Here is a 19158-nt window from a genome sequence, read left to right on the forward strand (position 1 = left end):
AGAACTAGGAATTTCTGTGCCCATTAACATCATAAGGCACAGGAGTTCTCAGGTAGCATTTAACTTAAGGAGCAGTCCTTACAAACAGCCTTTATAAAGATATAGCTATGAGTAGTTTTGCATACATTGGACAGTTGTGCATATGCACAAACCCAGCAGTCACCACAGAGTTTTTTCCTGATATAAACAGGGAAACTTGGGAACATTTCAGCTTGGAAGAAACCCTATTTATGTCTTCTACAATGCAATCCCAGCTAAAGAAAAAGCCTTTGTGATATGGACCCTTAGAAATTTAATTAGTATCCAGGATGCTCATGTTTTCAAGAGCATTTGAGCAACAATGAGGAACGAAAACTCAGCTCTTACTGTATAAGGATTTCAGGAACTAAGGCTGAGAGAGAATAGGCTAGAAACCTTTGAGAACTGTGAGCACCTCCAACCTCAGCATTGCACAAGCCTGTCTTGAATTTTCTGGGGAGTCATGGTTTTTGAGGGTAGTCTGAGGACTACCTGGTCAACTCATTGACCTGTTTTCTGTGATCTCACTGGCAATGTAAAGGAAAATGTTATATGATCATTTGGGTGAAGAAACAGAAGGGTCAGTAGTCTAAACACAGAAAAAGACATTAGGATTTAAATATGCAACATATGATTGCATGCAAATTATTTTTACTAGCAACTTTAATGAGACTTATCTCATTTGTTATTTCAGTAGACAAAGGTCCCTAATTACCTAGACTCTGTTAGTCTGAGTGCCTAGGTATCACAAAGTTTCCTACTGTCACAAGATGTTAGGAAAGAATGTCCTTTGCTTCTTTGGGAATGAATGTTAATTTATGATAATGTATGCATTGCTAAAGTAAGAACTACTGCAATATCTCAAATTTCCCTCCATTGTAAATCCTTAGAGAAAAAAAGGATTGATATAATCCTAGTTTTTCAATTAAAATTGTTTGTAAGTGTTTTACTCTGCAATGCAGATTGTGACTATCATCCTGCTCCATTCACTGAACTGCAGGATTAAAAGCTTGGATCTCCATGGCTACAATTGCTCAGGTGGAATACCTGAACAAACAGTACTGACACTGACACTACTTTTAGTTTGTCTGGAAGACCACAGAAGGGAACACAATTTTTCTGGGTCCTACACAGGAAACACAGTCCCATTCTAACCAGAAACCTCAAGTCCATGAGGGTTACACAGTGATTCATGAGTAGGACAGAGCTCCCTAGCCAGGCAGGTCAGCCAGGATAATCCTGCTCATGGAGGGTTGGCAAATGTGACAGCCATTTTCCTCACATTTTAACACTGCTGATGAACAGCACTAACACTCAAATGCTAATGTGGAAACTGAGTGGAAGTGGAGGATGGCTGTCACAGTAAAGCATTTTGGCTATGAGTGCTCCTATCTATACCCCAGCGCGCTCTCTCTCTCTCTCTTTCTCTCTCTCTCTCTCCCTCCTTCTCTGGAAAACCTTCTGAAAAAGTCAGAGACTCCATAAGTGGTTTCTCTACAATGTGTTCTTCTAAACACTCAACCTCTCAGTGAGCCTAGATGCCAGCCTTTCAGTTATTCCATTATGGAATGTGAAGATCAATTTAGTGGAAGAGGAAATGCTCTATCCAAAATCATAAGCCCAGATATATCAGGACCAAGACTGATGTTAGGGCACCAGATTATACTTCAGAACTTCCTCATGCTTCCATACACTGTCTAGACTTCTCAAAATATATGGTAAACTAAATGCAAGAAATGTTTAAATTTCTTTTCTTACCAGACATTATTGTGCGGGCACCTGCCAGTCAGTCAACATGAAAGCCACAACTGGAAAATTGAGTATGATTATAGAAATAGCAGAAAGAAAATGCAAGAGACAGTCTACATAGTAATTACTTAGAACAATAGCCGAATTACACCCCTACACAGGAATACACAATGGCCTAGGAAATAGGTGGGTTATGGTAGTATTACTCATGAAAGGTTTAGTAGAACAGAATTCCCCTGGTGCAGGTTTTTCACTAATCCCAGAGGAATAGCATAACCAGGTATTTACTAAAGGACCCCTGGTGGTGGGCTTAACAATAGACTAGCATTGCATCAGAGCATTCACTAGGCTCCTGTGTTTCGCTGATCTTAGTTAAAGGTTGTTCCTATTCTCAGTTATAAACACAGCCTGGCTTCCACCATCTTTTTATGTATGCATTTTCATGGTTTTGTGTCAGTGTACCTAGGTGGATGTATTTGCCTAGCTTTCTAGTTTTTCTTCTGTATTAAAAGTCTGGTGTTTACTTGGAAAAAAAATATGCATTCAGATACACACTCTTTTTGTGTCTATCTCTGTTTGTCACACTCTGTGCCAACTCCTTGCCCACCTGTAACCAGAAACCAGAGCTTTCCTGCAAATCGAGGACCCAACTGCGGTTCACCCACAGCAGACAATAATCCCAATTAGTAAAAGATTAGGTTGGGTAACACAGGAGCTTACATTTATCTTAACCCCAGCACCTATTCCATTTTTATCTCCAGGAAACATAGCATCATACAAGGCAGCTTCCAATTTCCAAATATATCTATGAAAATGTCCAGAACCAGCCCTCCAAATGCCTACTGTCATTTCCTTTTTGTCCAATATTACCAGTTCATGTTTGAGTCAGAATACTTGGTCCATTAAAGGAAAGAGTAGAGTCATCATAACAACGTTTCCATTTGATTATTTTTTTCATAGTCTCTGTGTTCTCTCTTCTGTAAGGTCTAAAGCCTTAGACAAAGCAACATGTCAAGTCTGAGTTTTTGGCATTCCCATCTTAATGTTTTGGACAGCCTTAGAAATATTCTTCTTTCAATTTGGAGGGTCCATAGAAGCACATATATCCTTGGTACTATTTATAGTAAAACATATTGGTAGGTTCTGACCCACAGCACTGTAATTCATTAATTTGAAAGAATTTTTACCCTCAGACCAAGGAAATCCTAACAGTTGAGTATTATTAAAGGTCACAAGTACTTCTGGCCTTGAACTTACAGAAAGATATAACAAAGGTGGGTCAGGAAAATATGCCTCGTACAGCTTCAATGTTGCTACTGTCACAATAGTAAGCAAGATCATGGTCTGCATCTTTCTTTCTTTCTTTCTTTCTTTCTTTCTTTCTTTCTTTCTTTCTTTCTTTCTTTCTTTCTTTCTTTCTTTCTTCCTTCCTTCCTTCCTTCCTTCCTTCCTTCCTTCCTTCCTTCCTTTATTTATTTATTTATTTTTATTTATTTATTACGTATTTTCCTCAATTACATTTCCAATGCTATCCCAAAAGTCCCCCATACCCTCCCCCCCACTTCCCTACCCACCCATTCCCATTTTTTTCATCCTAGAGTTCCCCTGTACTGGGGCATATAAAGTTTGTCTGTCCAATGGGCCTCTCTTTCCAGTGATGGCCGACTAAGCCATCTTTTGATACATATGTAGCTAGAGTCAAGAGCTTCCGGGTACTGGTTAGTTCATAATGTTGTTCCATCTATAGGGTTGCAGGTCCCTTTAGCTCTTTTGGTACTTTCTCTAGCTCCTCCATTGGGAGCCCTGTGATCCATCCAATAGCTGTCTGTGAGCATCCACTTCTGCGTTTGCTAGGCCCCAGCATAGTCTCTCAAGAGACAGCTATATCTGGGTCCTTTCAGCAAAATCTTGCTAGTGTATACAATGGTGTCAGCGTTTGGAAGCTGATTATGGGGTGGATCCATAGATATGGCAATCTCTAGATGGTCCATCCTTTTGTCACAGCTCCAAACTTTGTCTCTGTAACTCCTTCCATGGGTGTTTTGTTCCGAATTCTAAGAAGGGGCACAGTGTCCACACTTTGGTCTTCATTCTTCTAGAGTTTCATGCGTTTGGCAAATTGTATCTTATATCTTGGGTATCCTAAGTTTTGGGCTAATATCCACTTATCAGTGAGTATATATTGTGTGAGTTCCTTTGTGATTGGGTTACCTCGCTCAGGATGATGCCCTCCAGGTCCATCCATTTGCCTAGAAATTTCATAAATTCATTCTTTTTAATAGTTGTGTAGTACTCCATTGTGTAAATGTACCACATTTTCTGTATCCATTCCTCTGTTGAGGGGCATCTGGGTTCTTTCCAGCTTGTGGCTATTATAAATAAGGCTGCTATGAACATAGTAGAGCACGTGTCCTTCATACCCGTTGGGACATCTTCTGGATATATGCCCAGAAGAGGTATTGCTGAATCCTCTGGTAGTACTATGTCCAATTTTCTTTTTTTTTTTTTTCCATTTTTTATTAGGTATTTCGCTCATTTACATTTGCAATGCTATACCAAAAGTCCCCCATAGCCACCCACCCCCTCTCCCCTACCCACCCACTCCCCTTTTATGGCCCTGGCGTTCCCCTGTACTGGGGCATATAAAGTTTGTCTGTCCAATTGGCCTCTCTTTCCAGTGATGGCCGACTAGGCCATCTTTTGATGCATATGCAGCTAGAGTCAAGAGCTCCGGGGTACTGGTTAGTTCATAATGTTGTTCCACCTATAGGGTTGCAGATCCCTTTAGCTTCTTTGGTACTTTCTCAAGCTCCTTCATTGGGGGCCATGTGATCCATCCAATAGCCGACTGTGAGCATCCACTTCTATATTTGCTAGGCCCAGGCATACTCTGACAAGAGACAGCTATATCAGGGTCCTTTCAGCATAATCTTGCTAGTGTATGCAATGGTGTCAGCATTTGGAAGCTGATTATGGGATGGATCCCCGGATATGGTAGTGTCTACATGGTCCATCCTTTTATCTCAGCTCCAAACTTTGTCTCTGTAACTCCTTCCAAGGGTGTTTTGTTCCCACTTCTAAGGAGGGGCATAGTGTTCACACTTCAGTCTTCATTTTTCTTGAGTTTCATGTGTTTAGGAAATTGTATCTTATATCTTGGGTATCTTAGGTTTTGGGCTAATATCCACTTATCAGTGAGTACATATTGTGTGAGTTCCTTTGTGAATGTGTTACCTCACTCAGGATGATGCCCTCCAGGTCCATCCATTTGGCTAGGAATTTCATAAATTCATTCTTTTTAATAGCTGAGTAGTACTCCATTGTGTAGATGTACCACATTTTCTGTATCCATTCCTCTGTTGAGGGGCATCTGGGTTCCTTCCAGCTTCTGGCTATTATAAATAAGGCTGCTATGAACATAGTGGAGCATGTGTCCTTCTTACCAGTTGGGGCATCTTCTGGATATATGCCCAGGAGAGGTATTGCTGGATCCTCCGGTAGTACTATATCCAGTTTTCTGAGGAACCGCCAGACTGATTTCCATAGTGGTTGTACAAGCCTGCAATCCCACCAAAAATGGAGGAGTGTTCCTCTTTCTCCACATCCTCGCCAGCATCTGCTGTCACCTGAATTTTTGATCTTAGCCATTCTGACTGGTGTGAGGTGGAATCTCAGGGTTGTTTTGATTTGCATTTCCCTGATGATTAAGGATGTTGAACATTTTTTCAGGTGCTTCTCTGCCATTCGCTATTCCTCAGGTGAGAATTCTTTGTTCAGTTCTGAGCCCCATTTTTTAATGGGGTTATTTGATTTTCTGGAGTCCACCCTCTTCAGTTCTTTATATATATTGGATATTAGTCCCCTATCTGATTTAGGATAGGTAAAGATCCTTTCCCAATCTGTTGGTGGTCTTTTTGTCTTATTGACGGTATCTTTTGCCTTGCAGAAGCTTTGCAGTCTCATGAGGTTCCATTTGTCAATTCTCGATCTTACAGCACAAGCCATTGCTGTTCTATTCAGGAATTTTTCCCCTATGCCCATATCTTCGAGGCTTTTCCCCACTTTCTCCTCTATAAGTTTCAGTGTCTCTGGTTTTATGTGAAGTTCCTTGATCCACTTAGATTTGACCTTAGTACAAGGAGATAGGAATGGATCAATTCGAATTCTTCTACATGATAACGACCAGTTCTGCCAGCACCATTTGTTGAAAATGCTATCTTTCTTCCACTGGATGGTTTTAGCTTCCTTGTCGATGATCAAGTGACAATAGGTGTGTGGGTTCTTTTCTGGGTCTTCAATTCTATTCCATTGGTCTACTTGTCTGTCACTATAACAGTACCATGCAGTTTTTATCACAATTGCTCTGTAGTAAAGCTTTAGGTCAGGCATGGTGATTCCACCAGAGGTTCTTTTATCCTTGAGAAGAGTTTTTGCTATCTTAGGTTTTTCGTTATTCCAGATGAATTTGCAAATTGCTCTTTCTAATTCGTTGAAGAATTGAGTTGGAATTTTGATGGGGATTGCATTGAACCTGTAGGTTGCTTTTGGCAAGATAGCCATTTTTACAATGTTGATCCTGCCAATCCATGAGCATGGGAGATCTTTCCATCTTCTGAGATCCAACAAAGATAGAGAACTTCAGACCAATTTCCCTTATGAATATAGATGCAAAAATCCTCAATAAAATTCTCGCTAACCGAATCCAAGAACACATTAAAGCAATCATCCATCCTGACCAAGTAGGTTTTATTCCAGGGATGCAGGGATGGTTTAATATATGGAAATCCATCAACGTAATCTATTATATAAACAAACTCAAAGACAAAAACCACATGATCATCTAGTTAAATGCTGAAAAAGCATTCGACAAGATCCAACACCCATTCATGATAAAAGTCTTGGAAAGATCAGGAATTCAAGGCCCATACCTAACCATGATAAAAGCAATCTACAGCAAACCAGTAGCCAACATCAAAGTAAATGGTGAGAAGCTGGAAGCAATCCCACTAAAATCAGGCACTAGACAAGGCTGTCCACTCTCGCCCTACCTATTCAACATTGTACTTGAAGTATTAGCCAGAGCAATTGGACAACAAAAGGAGATCAAGGGGATACAAATTGGAAAAGAGGAAGTCAAAATATCACTTTTTGCAGATGATATGATTGTATATATAAGTGACCCTAAAAATTCCACCAGAGAACTCCTAAACCTGATAAACAGCTTCGGTGAAGTAGCAGGATATAAAATTAACTCAAACAAATCAATGGCCTTTCTCTACACAAAGAATAAACAGTCTGAGAAAGAAATTAGGGAAACAACACCCTTCTCTATAGTCACAAATAATATAAAATATCTTGGCGTGACTCTAACTAAGGAAGTGAAAGATCTGTATGATAAGAACTTCAAGTCTTTGAAGAAAGAAATTAAAGAAGATCTCAGATGGGAAGATCTCCTATGCATCATTCTTTGTACCAGCATCAGCATGTCTCACCAATCACTCTGATAACCACCTATGTTTCTTTAGCATTGTGTAAAAAAACATATATTTGACCTCATCCCCATAACCATACAGGGTTAGACACATGCCATGAATATTTCAGAGGATCTTTTCATCGAACAAAAGCAAAATCATGTTGGGTTTGAGGATGCCAGAAATGTTCAGCAGCTGATTCACCTTTTCCATCCAATGTCAGACAATTTAACCTAGAGCATAATGAAGATATGTTGTATGGATGAGTGTATACTTTCCTCCTTTTTAATCTCTAGCAATTGTTGTTTCAGTACTCCATGAGATATTTCCACAGGAAACATTCCTTGCCCTTTTGGATTATAGGGAATTCCTGTTATATGGATAATATTGAATTTCTTATAAAAGCTTTAAAGGCTCTTCTAGTACATCCAGTCCATTGTCAGTTTTCATAATTTTAAGGATGCTTAAATTAGTAAATAATTTCAAAGGATGAATTATACATGTGTAATAGCTTCTCCTGTCAATGTTAATGCACAGATGTATCCTGAATATGTATGTATTGTGATATGAATATACTTTAGCTTCCTAAAGTTAGGAATATGAGTAATATCCATTTCCTAAAATGGATTAGTCACTAATCCTCATGGATTCACACCATAATGTGGTATAGAAAGATGATGTGGGCATTGAGAAAATTATGTGACAATAGCTTGAGCAACTTCTTGAGAAATTTGAAATTGTTTTCTTAAACTGTTGCTATTTTGATGAGGAAGAATGTGTAATCATTGAGCAATCTTAAACTTTGTTAGAGAAATGGCCGCAACATGAGCTAATATATCTGCTGCTGAATTTCCCTCAGACAGGGAGCCAGAGAGGTCAGTATGGGCCTTGATGTGCCCCATACAATATGGATGTGTTCTGTTCCCTATTCTAGACTGAATTTGCTGAAACAATTGTAAATTTAGACTATTCTGAGAATTTAGATAAGAGACAGTCTCCAGCATTGCTAAAGCTCAAGCAATGTATTGGCTATCTGTATATAAATTGAGACTGTTTCAAACGTTTGAACACAATTGTAACAGCTTAATTCAATGACCTGAGTAAATACAGGTTCAAATAACAAAGTTACCTTCTTTGAATCCAATATATAGACAGCTCCTCTATTAGAGGATCAATCAGTAAAGACTAAAGCAGCTTGTTTTATAAGAAATTGCTCATACCATGGGCAAATACAAACTTGTGAAGACTAGCAAATTGTAACAATTTATGAGAAGATAATTATCAGGAGCTGACATAGAACAAGCTAATAACTTCCTGAGATGGTCTGCCTCAGATTAAAATAATCCATAATAGATGTGCTGCCATAGGCAAGGCCCAGGAGAAATTAATTTTAGTAAAGATTCCTGCTATTAATATGATTTTCTTGTTATTATAAAACATGTATAACAATCACTAGGTATTGTTCTTCTGAGCACATCTTTGCAGATCCACAAAGATCTGTCTTGTAGTGATGCTATGTAGACAAATAAATGACTCCTTAATTCTTAATGATGATACTATGTTGGGAGCCGCGCCCACATTCGCCGTTACAAGATGGCGCTGACAGCTGTGTTCTAAGTGGTAAACAAATAATCTGCGCATGTGCCGAGGGTGGGTCTCCACTCCATGTGCTCTGCCTTCCCCGTGACGTCAACTCGGCCGATGGGCTGCAGCCAATCAGGGAGTGACACGTCCTAGGCGAAGGAGAATTCTCCTTAATAGGGACGGGGTTTCGTTTTCGCTCTCTCTTGCTTCTTACACTCTTGCTCCTGAAGATGTAAGCAATAAAGTTTTGCCGCAGAAGATTCTGGTCTGTTGCGTCTTTCCTGGCCGGTCGTGAGAACGCGTCTAATAACAATACTATAAGAATTCCTAAAATTACATCAGCATTTATTAAGTACTTTTATAGTGGGGCAGCTATTAGGTCCTTTCTGCTAGTCAAAACTGAAGTGAGAGCTCTGCCACTCTGGAACCAGTTAATTGCTTCTATTACTCAGAACACATTCCAAAAGTCTGTAAAACCATTAACCAAAGATTATTAAAAGGAAAGTATTGATTGATTATAGGTGATAGGACAGAAGGTAAAATGTTGTCTGTTTATCTATACAAATCTTCAGTAATAAATTAGTTATTATTTTTAACTCTCAATGAACCTGTGGAGCTGTGACAGATGATGGATGTTTAGGTAGATAATTACTCCTAATGGATATGCAGTTAAACATTCTCTGTTGAAAAGTTCTATTTCAATTTATGATTTGAATTTATGTGTAAATTTGGGATGAACATTTTACCATGTGATCATATCTTCTGAAAGATGTATAAGTGCTGAGGACAAAGAAGAGATGGAACTGAGCTGAGGAGAACTTGTTAGAACACTTTTTAAACAGATCCAAACATAACGTTTTAGAGCAGAACTGAGGATAATTTTTTTTAGTGAAGACACACGAGAACTTTTTAGACAAAACTGAACTCAAGACAAACTTAGAAGTAAAGGCATAGAAGTTGGAGAAAAAGCATTAAGAGTAAGAGCATTATTATGATATCAGAGCAGGAGGAGAGAGCAAGATTAGAAGGAGAATGAATAGTGAATTAACTTAGAAACTATAACTAACATAAAAAACTAAGGGAGCAATGTGCAGAATGCCAAGGGAAAGAGAAAAAAAAAAAGAAGCTGCAGAGAGAGAAAGTAGAAGGAACAGTCAGGCTTCTCCTTACCATGGGACAGAATAGGTCTTTTCTTAATATCAAAACCGGCTTAGTCTTATTAAAAACAAAGCTTTCTTCTAACAAACCTGGGTTTAATTCATTTTGCATAAGAGGGTAGAAGCTTTTTCTTTCTCTATGCAATAACGATTGGAGCTCATTTTTCATCCAGAAGGAGTGAGTTCTTTCTGCACTGGTGCTTGGTCTTTTGCTCCAATTGCATATGTAAGTATGGATGTTTGTGTATTAAGTATGTAATTATGAAATAGTATGAAGCTGGGCACAACTGGCTTGAATTAAAATGTATAAATGTGTATGCTGGTATCTGTAGATGTAAATTTATAACTTACGTTAGTTTCATCTATATCTGCTTGTGTAAATCATTTTTCTTCTGCGAGCATGATTCTCTTTTCCTGGTTCAATAGAAGTTTATTGCTCCAAACTTCTCCCTAGCCTGACCAGCAAAAGGTATCTGGACAAAAGGGAAAAGCCTCTAGCTATTAATTCTTTACTTAATCTCCTGCTGTTTCAGGATGAAGTTCTAAGTGCCAGAGACTGCAGTTTCTAGTCTCAGAACACAGAAGACAGGTCAGCTACAATAAATAGTAACTTAGACTTCGGTCAGTAAACTTTTTTTATTCCACAGCAACCATAAGTATCTCATAAGACAAAAATCTTACCCTCTGCTGATGCTCTTCCTCCTCCATTGCTTCAATGAGAACTGACCAGAAAGAAGACTCCACATGGTCTAGCCCCCAGCAGATAATGATTATCGATTTTCTTGAAAAATTAGCAAATACCATAGGCCAAACATATATATTTTTATAGAGCCAATCAATTTAAAATTTAGTAAGAGGCACAAGGATTTCATTGGGATCCTTCCTAAAAAATATTTGTGTGATTCTTCCCTATATAGTTGCACTAATATGGCAACTGCTTCATAGTAAGGAGTGATTCCTTTAGCAGGAGAGACCGGTATATGTACTCAGAGTAAGGGTCCACTCTGCCACAACACCACAGTACGTATATATGAAATGGGTAAATATACGCTCCCCATGGCCTAGTATAGTCAACATAATGAATTACTTGTTCTATAGCCTTATTGACTATAGATTATGTTTGATGTCATTCCTCAGTTATAGACCGTGGAGATAAAGGATCAGAATCTCCTTTTAAGATGTCAAATAGTGTCTCTAATTCTCCTGAAGTTATCTTTAAGAATGGTCTAAGCCATTTTATATCTCTTAATAGTTTCTGAAAATCATTTTAAGTTTTTAATCCATCTTTTCTCAGCTGTAATTTTTAAGGTAAGATAGTTTTGGGACAAAATTCATGTCCTAAATACTTATAGCAGGGGCTCACTCTGAACTTTCTCTGGAACAATAACTAACCTTTTTTCCTTCAATGACTGTTGTAATTGGGCATAGGCTAGCAGCAGAGTCTTTACAAATAATGAACTACATATACATATATAAGTGTGTGTGTGTGTGTGTGTGTGTGTGTGTGTATTAGAGGGTAGGTATAGGTAGGTATAGGTGTAGGCAGAGAGCATAGGTAATCTGGGTTGCAAAGCCCACATTGATTCCATCGTTTCATTGATCTTTCTTAAATCTTGTAAAAGACTCTACTTCCCATATTTCTTTTTAATCACAAATATAGGACAGTTCCAAGGAGAGTCGGAGATTCCAGTATGACTGCTGTCAAATTGCTCCTGCACTATCTGTTCTGCAGCAGCAATTTTTTTTTCTACATTAAGAGGCCACTGATCTACCTATACAGGTGAATCATTGATCCAGGTAATCTTACAAGCATAGTTTGCAGGTTGGTCAGTGACCTCTACTGAAAATCCCACAACTTGGTTTGGGATCTCCAAGTTACAGGTATAATAGATTCCTTTCTACTCTGGCTCTGTACTCCTAGACCTCCTGTTGGTAAAAAGTCCTGGTTGAATGGTTGTTGTGTGACTATATCATTAGGGCTAAACAACATAACACCCAGTTCCTTCATAATATCCCTTCCCCATAAATGTAGAAGCATATATGCAAGAATATACAGCTGAAATTGCCTTCTATGCCCCTCTAAACCCTCCCAACTTAAGAGACACTGCTTTGTTTAAGATGTCGACTCTGCCGTATTGCTTGTAGTTGACTCAGAGTGGTCTGCTTAGGCCACCTATAAGGCCATTGTTTGGCAGCAATGGCAGATACATCAGCACCACTATTTAAAAACCAGAATTTTTTCCCATTAATTTTTAAAATAAGCTCTGGTCATTGAGAAGAAATAGTCTGTACCCAATAAGCACCAGAGGATCCCAAACCAGCGCTCCCTGTGTTTTAAATCTATTGTGTGTATCTATTATGAGTAATAAGATTAACTGAGCTATTCTTTGCCCTGGTTGCAGCACAGATATGGTCCCTGGAGAGGAGGTCATAATTTTTATTTATCCTCTGTAATCTGAGTCAATAACTCCTGGGGCTACTATGATCTCCTTCATGGTGATATTATTTCTACCTAACAACAAACCTCCTGCATGCTGAGGGGTAGGACCATAGACATGAGTAGGCAATACTTGCAAATCCATTTCAGAGGTTGATACTGTATAGGAGGAGGAACTGAGGTTCAATCCTTGGCTTCCTGGAGTGTCTCAACAGAGGTCTTAAATGAATTTCCCTGTTGTGGGACAGATATATTACCCAATAACATTGTTCTGGGGCCTGGGCCTGGCCCCTTCCACCCTTTACCAAGAAAGTTATCCAAGTTTTCTCTCCAAAAGTCAGAATGAATGGAAGGCACCACTGCTGTCTGTCAGCACTTTGTGAGATGTCAGGAGCATGTAAACAGGGGAGAATTCTTTGTGTTTTCATTAATGATTTTGGCTTTCTGGCCACAGCTAGTTTATAATTCACTATTCATCCTGGAATGGCCATGAACCAGCACGAATCCTTCTGTTTCAGCCACTTGGGTGTTAGAATTTCATCCTCAAGCCCAGACACTGAGTTAAGAATTGGTATAACATGTATTAGAATGCTCATTTTCATAGCTGCCAAGCACCACCAGTATTTAAGGACTTCGAAGACAAAAACTAATCACCAAAGGTGTCTTTCCTGATAAGCTAGGCTTCCTCGTCACATCCCTAGGATCCTTCCTGGTCTATTGACCTATATGTTCACGAAATCCTCCTGTTTGTCCTGTGCTGAGATATATTTATTCAATCTGTATTTTTAAATGTGTTTTCCAATATCATCATTTGGCTCCCTTCAGCTTTCAATGCCAAGCTTCCTACCTTACATGGTTAACACATCTGTGTTCTATGCTTTCCTTTCATCCATTCTTCTGTTTTCTCTCCTTCCCCATCCCTACCTCATTTTTCTGTTTTCTTCACTATCTCCACATCCAGATGGCCTGACCTTTATAAATAGCCCCTATTTTTCCTCCCAAGAGCATCAGCCTACTTACTGCTGTGTAATCCTTCCTACTATCTTAGTATTCTTTAGATTGAAGACTCCAAATATTGGGACTCTAGTTTTAAAAAATTCATTGTTTTCATGTTTTTCTTAAGGAATGGTCTTATACACCTAGACTGTCCCTGAGGTCACTGTGTAGCAAGAGATTGGCATGGTCTCTTTGGATATCCTGTCTCTGGCTCTCAAGTGTTGAATTGCAGGTGTATGCCATCATACTCTGAATAATCCGATTAGGAGTTTGTTCAGATTATCAATCATGGATATACAGCTATCTGTAAACCATTTACCAAATTTGGATGGCAACCTCCTCTGTCAGTAATGTGCCCGCTTTCACTCAGTGTGTAGCATCACAAAGACCACAGCTTCTCCTGTGCTTTTGACTGTAACAAACAGTCCTGTTTTGTCAGATTGAGAAGACTTCTCTACACCACAACTTCAGAGAACACATATGTGCAGCCATGGAGGAGGAAGGTCTATCTGCCTAGCTTGCAAAGGTCATCCAATCTTAAATGCTGATTGAAGAGTGGGAGATGTTGAATCCCCTCAACACTACTGTTGAACAGCTACAACTGTAAAGCACTGTTATGGAAACTTGTGTGGAGGGTGGAAGCAAAGGAGAAACATCTTAGTCCTCAGATCTCCTGTCTCTATACCCAGATCTCTCTTTCTCTCTCTCTGCTTCAAATAAACAGTTCCACAAAACCTCTGGTTTCCTTCTCTATACCCTACTCCTCCTATTCAATACCCCAGAGAGCCCCAGATCCTGCCTCCAAGTGGGTGAGTAAATCTTCCATCCAAAGTCACAACACTAGGAAATGTCAGAAAGAAAACTATGATTAGGGCACCATTTTTGTCATTCAGCATGTTCCCCTTAATGCCACATTATTTTGATGCTTCCCAATTTAGAAAACTGTCCAATTAAATAAAACCTTAACAATTATTTTCCTACCTGACATCATAGAGGCAGGAATATGAGAAAGGTATAGACAGGCTCAGAATAAGGGCAAAGGAAAATGGGTTGTTGGATTTCACTAAAAAAACTCATGTGTGATCAAATCAGATGAACTGAACACTGAGCCAGATTGGTTTACTCAGCTGAGAGGGAGAATGATGTAATAAGGCATGTGACATACAATAGTAATCACCATGCTAGAAAGGAAGGCAATGTGGACAGTTGAAAACAAACAAGCTACATACAACACTTCCTGTTTCCAAGATTCATTTTTTGATTTGTTTTTTGTTTTATGTTTTTTTTTTTTGTTTTGTTTTTGAGACAGGGTTTTTCCATATAGTCCTGGCTGTCCTGGAACTCACTTTGTAGACCAGGCTAGCCTTGAACTCAGAAATCTGCCTGTCTCTGCCTCCAAAGTGCTGGGATTAAAGGAGTGCGCCACCACTGCCCGGCTGTTTCCAAGATTCTTAATTCAGAAAGAATATCACATATTTCTTACAAGTGGTCATTATTAATGTCACCTCAGTAAGTAGATATCATGCCATAACTCTGAAACAGAGCTGAGTGCTTTGCATACTGAACTACAGTAAGCATGGAGAGAAAGAAACAGAAAAAAGTGGAAGGGGAGGGGGGAGGAGATAGAGACTGGTCCTCCTATTGGCATCTGAAACCTGGAAGCCCACCCACAGTGACATACTTTCACCAGCAGGCACCATATAATCTAGCAAGATCATTCCTTCTAACCCTTCCCAAACAGTTCATCACTGGGGACTAAGAATGCAAATATGTAAGTCTGTAGGGCCATTTTCATTCAGATCACCAGGAAGTGGAAGAGGAAGGAGGGGAAGCATCTAGGGTGAAAGAAGACAGTCTTCATGAGTTTGTCATTCAAGTGACAGCAGTATTCAAGGACCAAAGCCCATGATTGGAAAGTTTTTGGGTAAAATGTACTTTTCCACAATGGAGGATTAGCTGTTAAAAAAAAAAATGATTGTGATATTTGCAGGCAAATGGATAGAAATAGAAAAAAAAATCCTTAGTGGTATAATCAAGACCCAGAAATATAAATATGATATATTTTCAGTTACATTCAGATATTAGTCATTAAATAATAATAACCAACTCACAATCAGTACACCCAGAGATTAGGTATAGAGAAATTAACTAGTAGGTGAATGTGGCTCTCCATGGGATTTCACAAATACACTAGATTTTACAGGTTGACTGATAGCCTGGCAGGGAAGTTAATGGGTGAATTAGGTGAAGCACAGGATGGGAGATAGGGTAAAAGGAGAGAATCATAGGAAAGATAGGACTTGAGGGGTATTTGTGATATGATATGTAAACATAGTGCAGTTGAAACTTCATAAAATATATGAAGGCGATCCTCGTGAAGTCTAGTAGTAATGGGGGATACAGAGTCCCAACTGGCCATCTCTTCTCACCAAAAGAGGAGGATAGGGAGGCAAAAGCATTCCATGAAAATACACAAACAACCCAGGCTGTTGCTAAGACAGTTGTTTACCCTCTGCCAACTTATATGCCCAAAAGATGCTTTATCCTACCACAAATACTCTTGTTCAGCCATGTTCATTGCTGCTCTCTTCATAGTCGTCAGAAATGGAAAACAACCTAGATGTTCTTCAACAGAAAAATGGGTAAAGAATTGAGTGCTACTCAGCAATTAAAACAAAATGAAATGGTGATATTCACAAATGAGTGGAAAATAAAATCATACTTAGTCTGTTATTCCAGACCCAGAAAGACAAATTTGGTATGCATTAGCTATATGTGAACATTAGCTATTTAGCAGAGCCTAACTAAGCTACAATCCATATAATTACAAAGATTAGGTATAGAATAAGAGTTAAGTATTGCCAAATAGATCTCCCTAGAATAGGTGTAGATGGATTGGGGGGAGAGGTGCTGAAACTAGATGATCAAGTTTGGAAGAGGAGGAAAGTGGGTGAAAAGGAGGGAATACAAGGAGAGGCAGCTAAAATAAGAAGTCATTTGAGGGGTAGTGTAGATATTCAACACAGTAGAAGCTTCCTAAGATATATACACACATGATGGTGTATAGATAGTATTAACTTTAAATGGACATCAAAATGAAATCACCAAATACTGGGGAGACAGAGCTCCAAGTGCAGATTTCTTATTAAATGAAGCATTCATGGTAGTGACTTTTTTTATATCTACTTGTGCTCTTACCAGTGGAGTTTTTGGGACTACATGAACCTCTGAAGTTGTGGCCAATACTGTAGGTTTCTTTCAACAAACTGACAGCAAGATACATGAAGAAGTCAAACTGAAACTTTCATAGAGCCTTCAGTTCTATATTCTAGCATCTTCGGTATAGGAAGGTACTCTGTATGATACCAAAAGGGAAACATAAACTCTGACACAGACAAAAAACCCCTTGATCTAAAATGGTGTCATGTCTGGAATCTCGTGGGAGTAAGCAACCAATATCTCATTGGACTTAAAGGACTGCTACAGAAAATGGAACTTATACTCTATCATCAAGGGTCATGGCGGCTATCAGCTCAATAGTTGTTTCTTGCTCAAACATATTATCTTTTTAAAGTGACTTCAGGATAATACTAGATGCTAGAATGTATGTTAATATCAAGATAAAATATTGTGTGCCGTCCCTGAGAGCTTTGGGGGGAATCTTGTTAGTTGATATTGTTGTTCTCCCTATGGGGTTGCAAATCCTTTGAGCTCCTTCAGTCCTTTCTGTAACTTCTCCATTTAGGTTCCAACTCTCAGTCCGATGTTTGGTTGAGTGCATCTGCTTATGTATTGGTCAGTGTATTAGTCAGGGTTCTCTAGAGTCACAGAACTTATGGATAGTCTCTAGATAGTAAAGGAATTTATTGATGACTTACAGTCGGCAGCCCAATTCCCAACAATTGTTCAGTCGCAGCTGTGAATGGAAGTCCAAGGATCTAGCAGTTACTCAGTCTCACGTAGCAAGCAGGCGAAGGAGCAGGAGCAAGAGCTAGACTCCCTTCTTCCAATGTCCTTATATTGTCTCCAGCAGAAGGTGTAGCCCAGATTAAAGGTGTGTTCCACCACACCTTTAATCCCAGATGAAAGGCGTAGCCCAGATTAAAGGTGTGTTCCTTAAACTCGGAGATTCAATCTTCTGGAATCCATAGCCACTATGGCTCAAGATCTTCAAACCAAGATCCAGATAAGGATCTCCAAGCCTCCAGATAAGGGTCACTGGTGAGCCTTCCAATTCCGGATTGTAGTTCATTCCAAATATTGTCAAGTTGACAACCAGGAATAGCCACTACAATCCACCCCTTGTCAACTTGACACAAATAATATCTCATGTTCACATGAAACAATAACAAGGTTGTAAATACGCCTAACATGATATAACTATCCCTCGTACAATCGCAAACGCATTAGTAAATTTACAATGGGCATTCATATTACTTTATAATCCTCGTTTCTGCAACTGGTTACGTGGCCTTAATTGGTATTTATAACTACCTTCCTCTACTACCCATTCTGTATTTCCTTCACCTTCAGCCAGCACCTCAGCAGGTCTTGGCTCTTTTCCTGGAGGATTGACCCATACCTTCATTCCTGATGGGTCTGCGTCCTTTGTCATCCTGCTTGGATTAGGCTGTTGTAGTTTCCCATTGACTTTAATCACAGGACATGGTAGTACTAAGAGACGCCCTAAGGGATCTCCTGCACTCCAGACATAATCTTGCTTACCACCATTGTGAAGAGGTAATCCAATTTCCCCATGGTAATCTGGATCTATCACCCCTCCTAACACTGTTATTCCTTTTTTAGCCTGTTGGTTTAAGGGCATTAGAAGCCCAAAATGACCAGGGGGAAGTCTGAGCTTCCAGTTCAATGAAATGTTTGTTGTAGCTCCTGGTAGGAGCACTCCCCTCTCTGGAGCCAAAACTTCTAAGCCAGCAGAACCTAGAGTTATGGGGACAGGAAGCAAAAATTTTCCTAGAGGGTCACTAGGAGTGATAGTAAGTGGAACTATTCCGTTTTCCACCCCTTGATTCCTGGACCCATGAATCCTGGCTATGGGTGAAACTGTACCATATATCGAGCGCTGATTCAAAGCATATACTGCCTTCTGAAGAACTCTGCCCCAGCCTTCCAAGCTGTTACCACCTAATTGGCGCTGTAACTGCGTCTTCAAAAGGCCATTCCATCTTTCTATCAGCCCAGCTGCTTCAGGATGATGGGGAATGTGGTAAGACCAGTGAATTCCATGATCGTGAGCCCACTGTCGTACTTCTCTGGCTGTGAAATGAGTTCCTTGGTCAGAAGCAATACTGTGTGGAATACCATGACGATAGATGAGGCATTCTGTCAGTCCGTGAATGGTGGTTTTAGCAGAGGCATTACGTGCAGGAAAGGCAAATCCATAACCAGAATAAGTATCTACTCCAGTAAGAACAAAACGCTGTCCTTTCCACGAAGGAAGTGGTCCAATGTAGTCAACCTGCCACCAGGTTGCTGGCTGGTCACCTCGAGGAATGGTGCCATATCTGGGGCTCAGTGTTGGTTTCTGCTGTTGGCAGATCTGGCAATCAGCAGCAGCTGTAGCCAGGTCAGCCTTGGTGAGTAGAAGCCCATGTTGCTGAGCCCAAGCATAACCTCCATCTCGACCACCATGGCCACTTTGTTCATGTGCCCATTGAGCAATGACAGGGATGGCTGGGGAGAGAGGCTGATTGTCCACAGAACGGGTCATCTTATCCACTTGATT

The sequence above is a fragment of the Mus musculus genome, chromosome 7 (genome assembly GCF_000001635.26).
Source record: "Mus musculus strain C57BL/6J chromosome 7, GRCm38.p6 C57BL/6J".
NCBI classification, from domain to species: Eukaryota; Metazoa; Chordata; class Mammalia; order Rodentia; family Muridae; genus Mus; species Mus musculus.